Below are 17413 nucleotides of genomic sequence, written 5' to 3'. Positions count from 1 at the left end.
AGAGGAGAGAGATTTAAAAGGAACCTGAGCGGCAAGGTTTTGACAGAAGGCAGTTTTCACGTGGAATGAAGTTGGATGAGGATGTGGTAGATGCAGATGAAGTTACAAATTTTAAATGACATTTGGATGAGTACATGAATAGAGGGACATGGGCCAAATGCAGACAAATGGGATCTTATTGAAGTGGCCTTATTGAAACCAGTAGAATTCTGAAAGGGGCTTGACAGGATTGATGCAGATAAAATGCTCCTTTGTGGGGTGAGTCATAGAATGCCAACAATGTGGGAGCAGGCCATTCAGCCCATTTATTCCATGCTAGCCCTTCGAAGAGCATCTCGCCCACATCCATCCCATGGCCCATCAACCATGAGGGCGGCACGGTGGCACAGTGGTTAGCACTGCTGCCTCACAGCGCCTGTAGACCGGGTTCAATTCCCGACTCAGGCGACTGACTGTGTGGAGTTTGCACGTTCTCCCCGTGTCTGCGTGGGTTTCCTCCGGGTGCTCCGGTTTCCTCCACAGTCCAAAGATGTGCGGGTCAGGTGAATTGGCCATGCTAAATTGCCCGTAGTGTTAGGTAAGGGGTAAATGTAGGGGTAGGGGTATGGGTGGGTTGCGCTTCGGCGGGTCGGTGTGGACTTGTTGGGCCGAAGGGCCTGTTTCCACACTAAGTCTAATCTAATCTAATCTAAAAAAACCCTAAATTGCACATCTAGGGTCACTATGGGTAATTTACCACAGCCAATCCACCCGAACCTTTACACTCTAATCTATAAATTACCTTCTCAAAAATGACATTTAAATGTAGAGTTTTTCTCTAAGCAAAACGTCAGTCTGACTCAACATTCGGGTGCAGTCAGAATTCACACTTATTGTCAGAAAAGCTCTGCATTTGAATGACATTCTTGAGTAGGTAACAAAAAACAAGTTCTGGGATTAACATGCTAAAGAACAGAAACCCATTCTAAAGGTGAAAGATTTAATCTAAAATTGTTTGATGTGTCACATTTCCATGACACTAGAATCCTTTCGATATAAATTGTGATCATGATCTCATTCTCCACAGCCACCTGATGAAGGAGCGGCGCTCCGAAAGCTAGTGCTTCCAAACAAACCTGTTGGATTATAGCCTGGTGTTGTGCGATTTTTAACTTTGTCCATGGGATACACATGAGTTGTGGGACTGGTAACAGTTCTTATTTTGTGATCTATTCCAAGTGAAATTTCTCCTCTGCGCAGGCACGGGTGAACAGTTTGTTTTTTGTGCTTTGCGCGAGATCGGGCTAGCAGCTTTTAAATCCTTATGTTAAGCAGTCGAAGTAAACTGTCGATCAGCAACTGTATTCCGAGAGTGGTACTTCCAGCTCTGGTAATCCTGTTGCATCAGAGAGAGGGAGAGGATGTCACATCTAAAGAGCAGACTGAAAAGTTATTTCACTTGTTGAGTCAGTTCCTCCCTCAGATGAGACTGGATATTGCTTTTAATGGATCATAATTAAATGCTACAATGGAACATCTTAAATTTGAGGAGGTTTGAAAGGGCAAACAAAACAGTTTCTTTGAAAAGAGATATTGTTCCATTTCTAATCTTGGGTGACCCATGAGACATTTTTACTGAGCGCCATAATCATCTTCCTGCTGGATTTTTTTCAGGGCAAGCAATTTCTGGTGAGAGAAATTCTGCATCCTGGGAAGGCGGGGAAATTAACATAAAAACAGGCTGTTAAAAGCATTTTAACTGTGGGTCCACGAGCTTTCGTGGGAGCAGTGCATTTGCCAAAAACATTTCGGAGGAATTCTGTCGAACTGTTGGACTGAAAGTAGTTTCCCCACTGAACGTTAAACAGGCATTGAGAACGTTGCGCATTATAGTGTGTTCCTGAGGACCGGAGGAGGATTGAACTTGCCAACGTGAACCACACTTTGCAGAGAGAGGAAATTTCTCCGGATGGAAGAGGTTGATGGAAGTCAACAATTGTCAGATTATTTCATGCAAATAACAGCTGGTATAGGGAACACCTAGAAGAGGGGCGTGTGTAATGAGTACACAGAAACAAACTCTTCAGTCCAGGCCAGCCAGATATCCTAAATTAATCTAGTGACCCATTTGCCAGCATTTGGCCCATATCCCTCTGAATGCTTCCTATTCATATCCCCATCCAGATGTATGGTTTTCTTTGGAGAATACTTGGGTGAGAGCCAAGATATGCTATTACTCAGCCTTTTCCCACTGAGCTTGACCTTTCCTTCATGTTAATTGGAGCTGGAAAAGCCTGAAAGCTGAAAAGGATTTCCTGGGGAAAAAAAACTTTTCCTTTCAGTCGCTACAAGTCAATAATTTATAGAATCCCTGCAGTGTGGGAAGAGGCCTTTCGGACCAACCAGTCCACACCAACTCTCCGAAGAGCAACCCATTCAGACCCATTTCCCTATGACTCTACACTTACTTCTGAGTAATGCACCTAACCTACACATCCCTGATTACAATGGGGAATTCACCTAACCTGCACATCTTTGGATTGAGGGAGTAAAACCCACGGCCCTTGAGCCCAGCATTAAAAATAAATGGAAAAATGGTAGTGGCAAAAGAGAGTGCCGTACTCACAGAAGTGGGACAAAGGAGGGAAGTTGCAGTCCGGCGTGAAGGTGAATCTTCATTCAGAGGCAGAGAATCAACAGCAGGTTCAGAAACTCATGGTGCACCTTCCGCATTCAGACAATATGGGGGGTTCTGATTGGCAGGAGGACCGGTCTTCTTCTGGTCCTCCTTGGCATTCTATTGGTTCGTCAAAAGTAGTTCGCGCGCCTTTTCGGCGGACAGCAAGAAGCATGCGCAGTGATTTGCTGACACCAGCAAATATACGTTATGCATTACTGACACCGAGGAGCATGCGCAGTATGCTCTGCGGAGATGCCGTTATTACTGATGTTTTTAAGCGTCCAAATGCAAATCGGAAAAAAAAAGGATAGAATCACATTTTTTCCTGTGGCTTAAGATTTTATTCCTTTTGCATTCTGTCTGGCCGTTCCATACATGTACCACCCTGTGTGTGAAAAGACTGCCCCTTAGGTCTCTTTTATATCTTTCCCCTCACCCTAAACCACATCATTCCAGATGAAGGGCTTGTGCCGATAGGTCAACTTTCCTACTCCTTGGATGCTGCCTGACCTGCTGTGCTTTTTCAGCACTGCACTTTTTGACTCTGATCTCCAGCATTAGCAGTCCTCACTTTCTCCACTTTCCAATATACCACCATTTAAACAATACACCTCATTTCTGCTTTTTTTTTCCACAGCAAAGACTAACTTCACACTGTGGTACTGCACTTGCCACATGTTTGAGGCACAGACCTGGACCAGCTTTTCCAGAGTCTGGCCTCTTTCTGGATTCACTCCCTTTCTTTTCAGTTGCTGCAAGTCAACAATTGGATCCCAGCTGAAAATGTGTTGCTGGTTAAAGCACAGCAGGTTAGGCAGCATCTCAGGAATAGGAAATTCGACGTTGAGCATAAGCCCTTCATCAGGATGTTTCCTGAAAAAGGGCTTATGCTCGAAACGTCGAATTTCCTATTTCTGAGATGCTGCCTAACCTGCTGTGCTTTAACCAGCAACACATTTTCAGCTGTGATCTCCAGCATCTGCAGACCTCATTTTTTACTCGAACAATTGGATCCCAGCAAGAAAATAAAAGAAATAGAAAAGGGAGTGAGAGTAGTGTGTGCTGTTGGACAGACGAAGGAAATTACAGTCTTGGATGAATCTCAAACTTCATTCAAAGAGGGAGGAGCAGCAGCAGCTTCAGAAGCTCATGGGTCAAGATTGAAGTCGTGCTGGAAAAGCACAGCTGTTCAGGCAGCATCCGAAGAGCAGGAAAATCGACATCTCGGATTCAGACAATAGGGCTGCTCTGAATGGTAGGAGGACCAGACTCCCTCCGGTGTTCCAGTGCTCCTCATTGGTCCGGCCGCTAATACTATTCTTCCTATTACAGGGCGGCCACAGGTGTACTCAGGACTCCAGAAAAATGGCCTCACCAACATCCTGTACAACCTCAACATAGAACAAAGAAAATTTACAACCCAGCAATAGGCCCTCCAGCCCTCCAAACCTGAGCTGATCCAAATCCCCTGTCTAAACCTATTGCACAATTCCTGAATCTGTATCCATCTGTTCTCCAATGACTCATGCATCTGTCCAGATGCACCTTAAATGAATCTACCGTCCCTGCCTCTACTACCTCTGCTGGCAATGCGTTCCAGACACTTATCACCGTCTGAATAATGTACTTTCTGTGTGCATCTCCAACATGATGTCCCAACGCCTGTACTCAGCATGGGAACAATGAAGGCAAGTGTGCTGAACACCTTCTTCACCCCCTGATCTACCAGTGATGTAACTGCCACGAACAATGAACCTGAACACCTCCAGGTCTTTGTTCCACAACACGACTCGGGCCCTACCATTACCTGCTCAAGTCTTGCCCTCCTTTATTTTAGCAAAATGCAACTCCTCACTGATATCCGTACCCCTCTCATACACACACACACTCTCTCTCAGACATACACATACACCACCCTCTCAACACACACACCCTCTCGCAAGTTCATACTCCATCACAATCTCACTTTATCAAGCAGGCACACATGCTCTCACACACACTTCCCTGATGAAGGGATGTTAGGATATTATAGAAGCCCATGAGAGGACAGAGATGTAGTTACTTCTTAGGACATTGGGGGCGCTGTGAACCTATAGTTTAAAATGAAGACCAAAGTAATTTTTAATTCTGGGATTATTGCCATAACAACTAACAAAGCTGATGTTCAAATGAAAGAACATCAGCAAGGTCAATTTTGCCTGCTAAACTAAGTGATTAGATTAAGGTAAACTATGTGATAAAAAGACTAGGAAAAATGTCTCAATCATAGTAATTCTTTGTGTCCATGATACAGAATGTTCCTAATATATGTAAAGCCTTTGTAAAAATGTTTCCAGAATACATAGAACCTTTGTTTGCAAATTATACCATTTTGAAGAAGGCTTTTGTTTGTGAAAGATCACGTTGCATGAATTGAGATTAGAAAATAATATAACTAATGGAGCTTATCGATAGATTTTCAGAACTTGTACATTTTCTCCAGCGAACCATTCGATCTTTCGTGCTTCGCTGTAACAGCTAAGTTTCTGCTGCTAAATAAACGTACCTGCTTTTTATCAAATAATTGGGTAAGTGTGCTCACTCCTTAAAAGAACACGCTTGGACGAATTCCGTCCTAACAGATGGTGACCCTCTAAGTGGAGGAGGAGACCACAGGTTGGCAGATTGGGAGGCAGACAAATTTTTCGGCCGAAACTTTAAGGTGAGGAAGCGCCTGTTATATCAAAAGCTTCCAGTAGTTAACTTTTGAGTTAGACATTTGTCTGCTTTTTAATCCTCACCAACTTGAAATTGAATTGATTTGGACACAAAGGTACAGAATCTTAGCTGGTAAGTCACTTTAAATCTTCTAGTGTTAATTTCTCTCCGATGTTAAAATTCTTCTAGGTGAGAGGAACCGCGGACCCCGTCGTGCACACTAAAAATTCTTAGAAGTGAGGAGTCTCCGCCGTTAAAATTCTTCTAGGTGAGGGGATTAGCTATCTCTGCCGTGCAAATGTAAAAGTCCTAGAAGTGAGGAGGGAAAGTGTCGTAGAATTTGTCTCCGCCAGTTTAAAATTCTTCCAAGTGAGGGGTGTGGCTAACCTTGATGCGCAAAGTGTACACTAAAAATTCTTGGGAGTGAGGAGACTTACAGTAGGAATTAGTCTGAACCGTTTCCTTGTAGGGATTTTTTCCGCTCAGACGTCTATTCTTAAAGACGTACTGTTTTGAAAGCGGATCCCAATAGGGAAAAGAGTCAGATGATTGAAGTGGATATCTGAATTTGTATGTTTATGTAAGTATGTGATAAAGGGGCCGGCCAGAATAGGAAGAACGAACAGAAGCTGCTAATATAAATGACTATGTGTATGTATGAGTAAAAAATCTATTCGTTATAAGAGAGAGAGAGTCTCTGGGTGTGTAAAATCTGTGTGTTTAAGTATTTTTAAGTTTGTAAAAATCTGTGAGAGTAAGAGAGTTTCTGTGTTTGTGAAGATCTAAGTGTGTATAAGAATCTCTGTGTGTGTAAAACTGATTGCGAGAGAAGGGTAGTCTCTGTGTGTATGTGAGAATTTGTGTGTGTGTAAGAATCTTTTTGTATAAAAATCTCTAAAAAAAGAATCTGAGTGAAAATTTGTATGGGTCTGTGAAAGTAAGAAACTGTGTGTCATATCTCAAAAAGAGAGAGAATTTTACTGCTGCAAGCTTTATCAGTGTGTCTGTGTGTGAACAGAAGGCTTCTCAGCTAACAAGCAGTTTAACACTTTGTGCTCTGGCTTGAATTCATCTGTTTGTTAATGGTTTTAAGTTTGAAACTTGTTGTTTGTCATTTGATTCAGTGTGCTATTTTTTTTGATTGTAATTTTATGAATGCTTAACGTGATTTTCTTTCAGGATAGAATTTTAATAGATATTGAGAAAGGAGAAAAGATTAGTTGGTAACTGATAAGGTTAAACCCCATTTTTTGAGAGAAAATTTAATGTTTAATTGAAAGTAGTATAAGGTGGACAGCAGAAAAATTTATTTTTGACAACAGCTTACAGTGAGAAAAAGGAGAAAGTATCAAAGAAAGATAGAAACAGAAACAAAGGGAGGGCAAGCTTAGAGTCAGATAAGAGAAAATAAGATGGAGGAATTAAATTTTGGACCACCAAAATTGCGCCACCTCAGGACAGAATGTCCTGGAGTTCCCTGGTGGAGACTCAGTCTAGGTGGGAATATGACCCTAGCGGGTCGACTGCTATTGGACTGTGTAGCTTTACAGAAAGAAACTTTAGACCTAGTCTTAGGACAGGCTTTAAATCAAAAAGAACTTATTATAAAAAGATTAAGGAGACTTTTCAGAATGTTACATTAATGACTAGAGGGTCTCCGAGAGTCTCCTAATACTTTAGTACGCCAAGTGATTGACTTGGGCAAACCCCCTACCAAGGGGATAAGTAAGGACACGAATGAGTCACTGGGGTGGAAGACCAAATTTGTGGTAACTTTTACACCACAATGGGATTTGAACTGTTTGGTAGCGTCTGTGTACATCCCCCCGGAGTTAAAAAATAATGAGTCCAACCCAGCACCTGTAACGACAAACCCAATAACACAGACAGGGAAGGTTTTAGAAGACGTTAAGAAACTTATTGAAAAAAATAATACATTTAAAGAAGCTCAAAGAAAAATACAGAATCTGGATAAGAATCTTAAGCTGTGGAGGAGCAGAAACTGGTTCCCCGCAGATGACCAACTGTTTTTTACAGCTGCTGATTTTGACGAATTTCAATCAAAAATTAAAGATAATTTGACAGAGAGAAAAGAGGAAGCAAAGGAAAATGTTTTTAGTAAAATCAAATTGTCAACGAAAGTAGATGATGAGGACGTCTATCTACGGGAATTATTGGCACGATTCCAGAGCCACTTACTAACGCTGCCCACTATTGAGACTGCAGAGTTAGCTGGGGATAGACAGGGCAGATTTGATTATGTTCTATTATAAAAAAAGTTTTCCATCCGACTATTCCAATGTTCTTATAAATATAGAAGAGACAGTAGGTAATTGTGCTCAAAATTTATCACACCAGGTAACACGTTGGAAAACAAAATTAATATTTCATAAAAAAATCTTGTTTAGAGTGCATTTTATTGGATAGGGTCCAAAAAGCTTGGGATGTCTGTATTGTGGGAATCAGGACAGTAAAGCAACCAAATTAATATGGAATTTAGTAATCAGTTATGAAATACAAACTGATTTTAATAATTAATGTTCTAAATTAATAATTGTTGATTCAATTTCAAAATATAGTATTAAAGCTGCAGATAAGGATTATAAGCGAAGCAATTTCTAGTCCAGATATTAGAGTATTTGTATTATGGGATTCGGCTATAGCTCAGACACTCTATTTTGCGTGAGTAAAGTTTTTAAAACATTACGAAAAAAAGCTTTGAACTTTGGTATAATTACTGAACCTATAAAGTTCCCTTTTATGTACTCCGTGTGTCAGTTCATAGCAAGTACAATTTCCAAATAAATTGTAAATATGTTTTAATGTATATCTTTTTATGGTTTGGCAGTCATTGACTTTCAATTTTTTTTTCTTTTCTCTCTGGTTTCCATTGCCACTGGTGTGAGAATTGCTTGTGGTTTATAATGATTTTTTTTCCATAGACTGTGGCTCCCAGGTGTGTGTGTGTGTGTGTGTGTTTCTATTTGGACGAGGAACGCCCATTGAGTTTAATTCACAGTTGTGTAAGCGACATTGAGATATTTTTAAAATTAAAACAATATAGAGCCAAAATATGTAGTGCCCTGGATCCAGTATTATGTTGACAGTGACTTCATGGTCAAGTTGCAGACAGAGTTAATTTTTCTTTTAACCAAAATAACAAACTGAAGTTCCAGAACAAACAGAGATAGATAAAGAAAAATGGAAGGTGAAGGAGACAAAGGGAAGAGGAACAAAGAGAAGGACGGATAGAAGGATTGCGAGAAATAAGGGTTAGGGGTAAGGAGATTCACAAAGGACTGTGGAAAGAGAGGGAGAGTGTGTGTACAGCTAGCAAAACAATTAACACCTTATGGTTTGGTTTGAATAAATATTTGTTGATGATTGAATGAGTAAGTTTTATTCACTGAAGCGTGAGTTCCAGGATTGTTTTAAATGTGAGTTTTATGAAAACTTAACATGATTAAACTGAGTGTCTAACTGTCTTTTTCTTTTATCTTTTTACATACAAAATATGTGAAGGTCAGTTGAAGTTTAAGTTCAACAGTGGGTAGTTGTAAAAACAAAAACTTCCATGGTTATTATCTGTGACCTTGGATTCGACCATTGTGCATGCGTTAGAAGTTTTTAAACTGGAATTGACAAATTGTTGTAAGACATCTCTGATTATTTTAAGACCTAAAGTATTTTAATTGAGTAATGATTGACCAGAGTACTTAAGAAAACTAATTTTGGATCTAAAATGGGGAACTAAAACTGAGTGATCACAATGGTCTTCAAAATTGGTAACTGTATGCATTTTACATTTTGAAAATTGAATACTGGATAAATGGACGTAAATATATAAATATGCTTACAAGTTAGTTACAGGCATTAAAGTAAGACAAGCATGAATTGGTAAATTGGTGTTTAAGGATATGGGAATCTAAGGACATTGCAATATTTCTCAGAATAAAGGAAAAGGGAAGAACGTAATGACTTGTAACTTTGGAAAGTACCGATAGGAGACGAGGAGATTAGGTGAGTCTGTGTTCCCCTCACTAGTGGGGAGGTCGGAACATATAAGAGGAAATAACGGTCTTGGTTGAGAATTTGATAGATTAATCTGTTCTGAAAATCCTATGATAAAAACCCAGTATGTATATGTGGGCTGGTTTAATGTCTAATTTAAATATACTATTTACTAGGGAAAAAAGGAAACTTATATGGGGATACTGGAGCGCTCGTCTGTTGAAAGCATTGTGTTACGGAAAGTGAAACCTGCTGCTGTTCTTTCCTCCCTCCCTCTCCAGATAGTCTTCTACTTCAATGCGTTTTGTTATTTTTTGTATTTTCTCGCCACATTGTAAATAATTATCAAGCTATTCACATAAAGTGACTGGAATGATGTATCTTTTGTTTGTGTTAACAAGACATTTGCACCATCCGGAGTTGTTCGCAGTTTATCAAAATAATCAAACAGCATTTTTTTTCTCTCAATTTAATATTTAGTTTTGTGGAGGAAGTTTAGTAGGTCTCTATGTCTGTCTTTTCTAAGACCTGCAGGCAAGCATTTTTACATGATCCATCGTGCTACTGCTTTAGCCTCAGTAATCAATGATTTTGAGATGCCAATATTCTGCCATCGGTTTTGCTTAGATTCTGAGCTGAGCTTATTGCGTGGAATGGGTGTTGAAACTCTATCTATTCAAGCTTCGCACTCTACAGTGAATGAAATCATTATGGTATCAATTTTGCTAAATGGTTTATTTGCACAAGGTTGATTCGAAATTTAGTTCTAGAGGGAAATGGGATTTTCTGAAGAGGAATAAATTTTAAGTCTTAAGGATGCTTGGATGATAGAGTAATATTATATTTTTGTATTACAAAGTCTGGATTTAAATTTCTGGTTGTTTTATAGTACTTTTCACAGCTATTCACTAACAGGAGGGATTCAGTCCTGGTCTCACAGATTTTGTGCCAATTCCTAATACAACTGTGGTCAAACACCTAATTTTAATTCCACAATTCCAAACCTGGTTATGACGGTTCTAGGAAAGATGAGATAAGAAATCAGATAGATTTTTCCATATTGGTAATATAACACTATGTACTAAAATGTTGCATTTATATTCCTACAGACTTCAAGTCAAGCACTTTCTCTTCATTTTTTCAATTATGCAGATCTGATGGTGGCTAAAACCTTTTAATACTTTGAACAGGTCTTCGTTAATAAGCATCTGGACACATACCTAGTAGGCTGTACAAAGACAGCTAGGATTAACTTTAGCTTTTTCATTCACTAAATTTTAGTTGTGGTTAAGAGTAAGGGAATTATTCCCTTGTTCACTATTAAGTACTGGATATGAATTTAGTACAAGATTTCAAAAAACTGGAAGATGACCCTACCCCTGTTGAAGGAGGAGCTTATGGGTCTGTAATTAATTTGTGAATGGATAATGGGGGTATGGGTTACAGTACAAATACCAGACGCTAATCTCTTCTGAGATTCAGCAACAGATCACAGGTGAATCTTGCCTAGTTTAGTAAATTAGGACTACCTTTCAGAAAGGAGGTGTATTTGCAGTTTTTGAGAAGATATGTAGCTCAGGTTCTAAGTTTACTCACTGAGCTGAAAGGTTTGTTCTTGAACATTTTGTCATCACGCATTGTTAGGAGGGGCACGGAAAGTGTTTGTAAAGAGAGAGAGGACGAGTGACAGAAGCAGAAGGCGAAATTGGCGATAGCTGCGGTTGATGGGGTAATTAGGAGAGAAATTGAAAGCCAATTGTATATAGAATTAGAGTGTAAATCAATCTGCAAATTATATAGTCCAAACTAACTAGCTATCATGGTCACTAGCAGGATCACTAACAAAATTGGATTAAAAAGTTACTTGTTAAAATCAGATGGGGTATCAATATATTACATAAATTTCCAAAAATGAGATTTCTGAATTTATCATTGCATGATTAAGATTGCTCGCAATTGATGTTTTGAATTATTGCTCTGTCAATAGCAACAATTGAGTACTTGCTGCCCTACTTAAAGAAGAGCAATACATTTAGTAATTTCAAAACCAACAGATCAGTAAAATTTGTACCAAATAGTTGCAAGTATGTGTAAAATCACAGAGAAGATTGAATCAGTTACATTTTTTACCTGGTACAGAGCAGACCAATACATCTAGCTTTGCTAATCCATCCTTACAGAATTCAATGCTGTATCAATCTCAATTTAGGCTGAAAACGTTTCTACAGTTTATGCCAACAAAACTCTGTCACTATCCAGCAAGCAGCATGTTTCAAGGGTAGCACAACTAGTTAAATCTCCCTATTGGAGATGGAATGACACGGTATGCTTCTGTGCAGTGTTCCATCACTATTGGCAAAGCTCATACACTAGAAAAGCAAACAAGTCAGACAGAATTGGTGACTTTCTGGCTGCATGTCAGTAGCTTCTGTTGTTTGGGGGGGGGACCCTTGGTTTACGCATCCCTGCTGCTATTTTTATTACCTGTGGTTATTGTTATGTGTGTGCCATGTATCAGGGACGCTGGTGACACGAACGATTGACCATGACCTGACGAGAAAGGATGACTCAACACCTGCATACTGGTGCTCCGCAGCAGTGCTGAAGGAGCCTGTGATGGGGGCAGCTCAGGGAAGGATTACGGAATCAGAACCAGAGAGGATGGAGGAGACATGTCTGAGAGAGAAGCGCAGGACAACTTATGATTTTACTTTATAAAAGTATCTCTCATTTCTAATCTTTTTTTCGAGATTCTGACAGTGAAGGCAGTAGTCCAGAGACCCCCTAGTTGTTTATTTTATTTCTCCTCTCCCGTTACAGATTGGAGACAGTTAAATTTGTGCCTTAATAGTCAGGAATTTTGAAGTGCTGTGTGTCTTGAGGCTTGAGAGACTATTGATCACGCAAGAGATTCCTAAACATCGTCTGGTATCGAGAGCCACTGATCACTATGATAAGCCAGGTGCACTGCCCTGTACGTTGAAATGAATGTGGATTGCATTGGTCATTGAGGAACGACTGGTTAGCCAATGACGGGTAAGATTCCTCGAGCTGAGGGACAACCTAAGACAGGCACAGTCGCGCATTGACTTTCAGAAGTGGTGGCCTGTGGACATGTGGTTTTAACGGATGCTGGCCTTGGCATCTGTCTTGGGAATCTGGACTAGTCTCTGGCTTGCTGAGCAGCAGATATAAGTAAGTTGTGGACACAGCACATTATATTCACATTGTTTTTGATAAAATAAATAATAAATGCAAGCTGTGCGGTGATTTTGAAGCCGATTTAAATCTATTACAAGAAAATTCGGCATTGTGCCAGTAATATGAAAATCTATTTTGGGATTTCATGAGATAGTATAGTGTGACCGGTTAATTGGTGGGTGTACAATCTGGTGTTCTTTGGACAACTGACCTTCACTCTACAAGCATCCAAGCTCATTCATTTTTTTTTTCTCTATGGTTCTCTACTATTTGTTATCATGCTCATTTATACTTTATATTTTGATTTTAATAAAGTTTTTGTAGTTCTTTTGTGAAAATAAGAATAATTTAGAATCAAATACTAATTGTTGATTTTTTTGTAGTAAGATGCTGCTTAGGGACCCCTACACTCTTAACTGATGTCTCCTTAGAACCAGACGGCCAGGTCAAGATGATATGTTCAGAAAAGCAAAAAGGACACGAAGAATGCATCCGTAGACACACCTGGCCCGGGTGCCGCACAATATTGCGTTTGTAACGGTTTATGTTGTTATGGCCTCTGAAGAGGCCAAGGGGGGGAATGTTAGGATATTATAGAAGCCATGAGAGGACAGAGATGTAGTTACTTCTTAGGACATTGGGGGCGCTGTGAACCTATAGTTTAAAATGATGACCAAAGTAATTTTTAATTCTGGGATTATTGCCATAACAACTAACAAAGCTGATGTTCAAATGAAAGAACATCAGCAAGGTCAATTTTGCCTGCTAAACTAAGTGATTAGATTAAGGTAAACTATGTGATAAAAAGACTAGGAAAAATGTCTCAATCATAGTAATTCTTTGTGTCCATGATACAGAATGTTCCTAATATATGTAAAGCCTTTGTAAAAATGTTTCCAGAATACATAGAACCTTTGTTTGCAAATTATACCATTTTGAAGAAGGCTTTTGTTTGTGAAAGATCACGTTGCATGAATTGAGATTAGAAAATAGTATAACTAATGGAGCTTATCGATAGATTTTCAGAACTTGTACATTTTCTCCAGCGAACCATTCGATCTTTCGTGCTTCGCTGTAACAGCTAAGTTTCTGCTGCTAAATAAACGTACCTGCTTTTTATCAAATAATTGGATAAGGGTGGTCACTCCTTAAAAGAACACGCTTGGACGAATTCCGTCCTAACAAGGGCGTTTCCCGGAACGTCAATCTTCCTGCTCCTTGGATGCTGCCTGACTTGCTGCAGTACCACACACTCAATCCTAAACCTACTACCCTCTAGTTCTGGACTGCCCCCATCCAAAGAAAAATCACATCCATTTACCCTATCCATGCCCTTCATGATGATATAAAAGCATATAAGGTCACTCCTCAGACTCTGGCAAGCTGCGGAAAACAGTCCCAACCTGAACTGGTCTCTCCTCACCCGGGTCACCAAGACACATACCTGAGGTGGTAAAGTCTGCTCCCTCTCTGGATTCACTCCAGTTGCTACAAGTGAGCCTGCTCCATCATTCATTAAGATCATGGCTGATCTATCCATCGTCTCATCTCCTTCTCCCTGCACTGCCGCAAGGAACCCCTTAATTCCCTTACCAGGCCAAATCCCACCCAACTGTGTCTTGAATATACTTAATGAAGCTGCCTCTATTGCTTCCTTGGCCAGAGTATTCCATAGATTTTGATGAAGGGCTTTTGCCCGAAACATCGATCTTCCTGTGCTCTGGATGCTGCTGACCTGCTGTGCTTTTCCAGCACCACTCTAATCTAGATTATTCCATAGATTCACGACCCTCTGGGAAAAGCAGTTCCTCATCTCTGTCTGAAAGCTACTCCCTCTAACCTGGAGGCCTCGTGTCACCCACCAGCAGAAATGACAGGACAAGGTAGGACTTCATCCCCACAGTGCAATGACATTGGGAAGATGTTTCCATTGGTAGGAGAGACGAGGACCAGAGGACACAGCTTTAAGAATAAAGTGAAAACCTTCAGGAACAGAGATAAACGATGTCTCCTTTTCTGCTGACAGCGAGGAGCATGGACAATGTATTGGTGACATGAGCGAGCAGGTGCACTGTTGTTCACACCGAGGAGCAGTCGCAATGTGCTCTGTGGCGATGCTGTTGTTGTTGACAGATGTTAAGTGTTCAAATGCCAAGAGGAGAAATAAAGGGTAGAGCCACAGTTTTTTTTTCCCCTATGAGGCTCAACATTTTATAGCTGGCTGCTCAACTTTTTCTAAAATGTCTTTTCCCCAGAGTAGGGGTGAGGTTCACAACTAGAGGGCATAGATTTTGGGGTGAGAGCAGAAGGATAGAAAAATATACCGCAGGGGCAACTTTTCCATGCAGAGGATGGTGCATGTATGAAATGAGCTGCGAGAGGAAGCAGTGGAGGCTGGTATAACTACAACATTTAAAAGGCATCTGGATAGGTATATGAATATAAAGGGTTCAGAGGGATATGAGCCAAGTGCTGGCAAATGGGACTACATTAATTTAGGATATCTGGTTGGCATGGACAGGTTGCACCAAATGAATGTGTTCTCATGCTGTACAACTCTGTGACTCTAAATAATAAAAAGTTTATTTTTCAAATACCAAACTATATCCATGTTAACAAGGCTTAGTTCACCACATACTTTACTAACCATTCAACAGGTCCTGCCCCTTCAATGACTGAGGAACATATACATGCTGGTGCATAGTATCCTTCACTAGTATTTACACACTACCTCAGCAATTGCACAAGTAACAGCAAAGGGCAAACAGCACAAGGATTTAAACACAAAGTGAGGGGTTAACGCACAAAACAAGGATTAAACACACACAGTGAGGGGTAAACAGCACAAGGATTAAACACACACAGTGAGGGGTAAACAGCACAAGGATTAAACACACAGTGAGGGGTAAACAGCACGAGCGCCAGTAAAAGCAGATGGAAATGAGTGTAAAATGTGACTATGACAGGACAGGCCCACATTCCTTCCCCTCCGTCCCCCCCACAACCTGCCTCACCTTTCACCTCCCGGGCCCAGTACCTTCCAGGTGGCCCCATAGTTGACACAGGGGCCGCCCCACGACCAGTAGAACTCCACCACCCAGGCGCCCGACCAGTTCCCAAGCAGGTCCTTAACCCCATCCGCCTCCAGAATGTTCACCGGCTCCTGGCTGCTGTACAGCCGGCCGGTGTGGCCGTGACACAGCAGCTGCGCCAGGAAGGCGGCGGCGGCGGCCAGTGCCGGGTGTCTGCCCCGGGCCGCACGGCGCCATTTTCCTAACGGCCGCCCTCCCGCCGCTTCCTCGCTCGAGCGACTTCTCCTCCAACGCCTTCGCCCCCGCGTGACGTCTGCACGGGGGGATGGGCGGGGCCGGGGGAGCCTCACCGTCACCAAGCAACAGCCACCTCGCGCTACAACTGCTCATTCACAAAAACAAACTCTCCTGTCTCGCTCTGCAGCTGCAGGGGGGGACACTGCCACGTTTCGAGGAGCCCTGTCTACATTGGGAAAGCTCACCGCTCCATTTAAACATATTCCCACATCTAACGGAACGGCCTCATATCTAAAGGGGGCAATCTGCATTTTAAAGGGACATGGACATTTTAACGGTATTTCTGCAAATAAAGAAATTTAAATGGACGAGATTACATTTCAAAGGGATGTGGGCACATTCAAAGGGATATCTTAAATATAAAGTGACGCAGTTATATCTAATGAATTTACATTTCTAAGAGACGTTGCCCTGTTTATAAGTAGAGACAATAGCTGTGAATACTGTCTGTGCCCCAATGTTCAGTCAGACTGACATTTTTCTCAGAAAAGCTCTGCACTTAAATTACATTCTTGAGAAGGTAATTTATAGATTAGAGTGTAGGTTAGGGAGAATTGGCCGTGCTAAGTTACCCATAGTGACCAGGGATGTACAGGTTAGGGTGGATTGGCCATGGAAAATACGGAGTAAGGGGTTGGGTGTGGGTGGGATACTGTTCAGAGGGCCAGAGTGAAATAGATGGGTTGAATGGCCTGCTTCCACATTGTCGGAATTCGAGACCCTCCCCACAAAGAGGCATTTTATCTGCATCTATCCTGTCAAGCCCCTTTCGGAATTCTACTGGTTTCAATAGAGGCTGCTGCCGCTGGAATACAGAAAATGTACCATTTATTTGTTGGTATCACTGCTGCCTCACAGCGCCAGAGCCCCGGGTTCAATTCCTCTCCCACATCTGCGTGGGTATCCTCCCACAGTCCAAAGACGTGGGGTTAGGGTGAATTGGCCACGTTAAATTGCCCCGTAGTGTTAGGTGACGGCGAATGGGGCTGGGTGTTTTGCTCTTCGGCGGGTCGGTGTGGACTTGTTGGGCCGAAGGGCCTGTTTCACACTGTAGGGAATCTGATCTAAAGTTCTGGAATTTATATATTGATGAACTAAAACCTGCAACCTGTTTTAAAAGATGAAGGACTCAGCAGTGATCCAGGTTTGTTCCAAATATTGCGTCGGTTGCATGACGCTGTGATCTGTTGCTATTAATTCTGTGCCTTATGATCTGCAGCACAGCTCCCGCAGAAGGAGCAGCGCTGCAGAAGCTAGTGCTTCCAAATACACCTGGGTGGGCGGGGTTTACCAGGAGGGGCGGGGTTTAGCCTTGGGGCGGGTTTTAGCGGGAGGGTGTTGCTCATGGGCGGGGCGTGTCTCGTGAAAGGAACGCGCGCTAGTAGGCGGGGCGATACGGTGCGTTGAGCCTGGAGGCGCGCGGCTTTGTGGGCGGTTGTGTGGGGGAAGGGGGCGTGGTTTTTATTCGCGCGGGGTCCAGGGAAGGGGTGGGTTTTGGTGCGGAAGGGGGAAGGAA

General features: G+C 41.7%; 2 protein-coding genes and 1 pseudogene across 2 annotated transcripts in view; all 3 read left to right on the top strand.

Moving 5' to 3' along the window:
* The window catches only part of LOC132808041 (zinc finger protein 664-like), a 156238-nt gene that overhangs the window by 26717 nt on the left and 112108 nt on the right, over positions 1 to 17413 (top strand). The window lies entirely within an intron of this gene.
* LOC132808032 (zinc finger protein 239-like) overlaps positions 1 to 17413 on the top strand; it is a 134362-nt gene that overhangs the window by 41802 nt on the left and 75147 nt on the right. The window lies entirely within an intron of this gene.
* Positions 1 to 17413, top strand: part of LOC132808048 (zinc finger protein 91-like) — a 61589-nt pseudogene that overhangs the window by 5114 nt on the left and 39062 nt on the right.

Source organism: Hemiscyllium ocellatum (assembly GCF_020745735.1).
Source record: "Hemiscyllium ocellatum isolate sHemOce1 chromosome 27 unlocalized genomic scaffold, sHemOce1.pat.X.cur. SUPER_27_unloc_3, whole genome shotgun sequence".
Taxonomy (NCBI): Eukaryota; Metazoa; Chordata; class Chondrichthyes; order Orectolobiformes; family Hemiscylliidae; genus Hemiscyllium; species Hemiscyllium ocellatum.
This window is presented reverse-complemented; position numbering and strand designations above follow the sequence as displayed.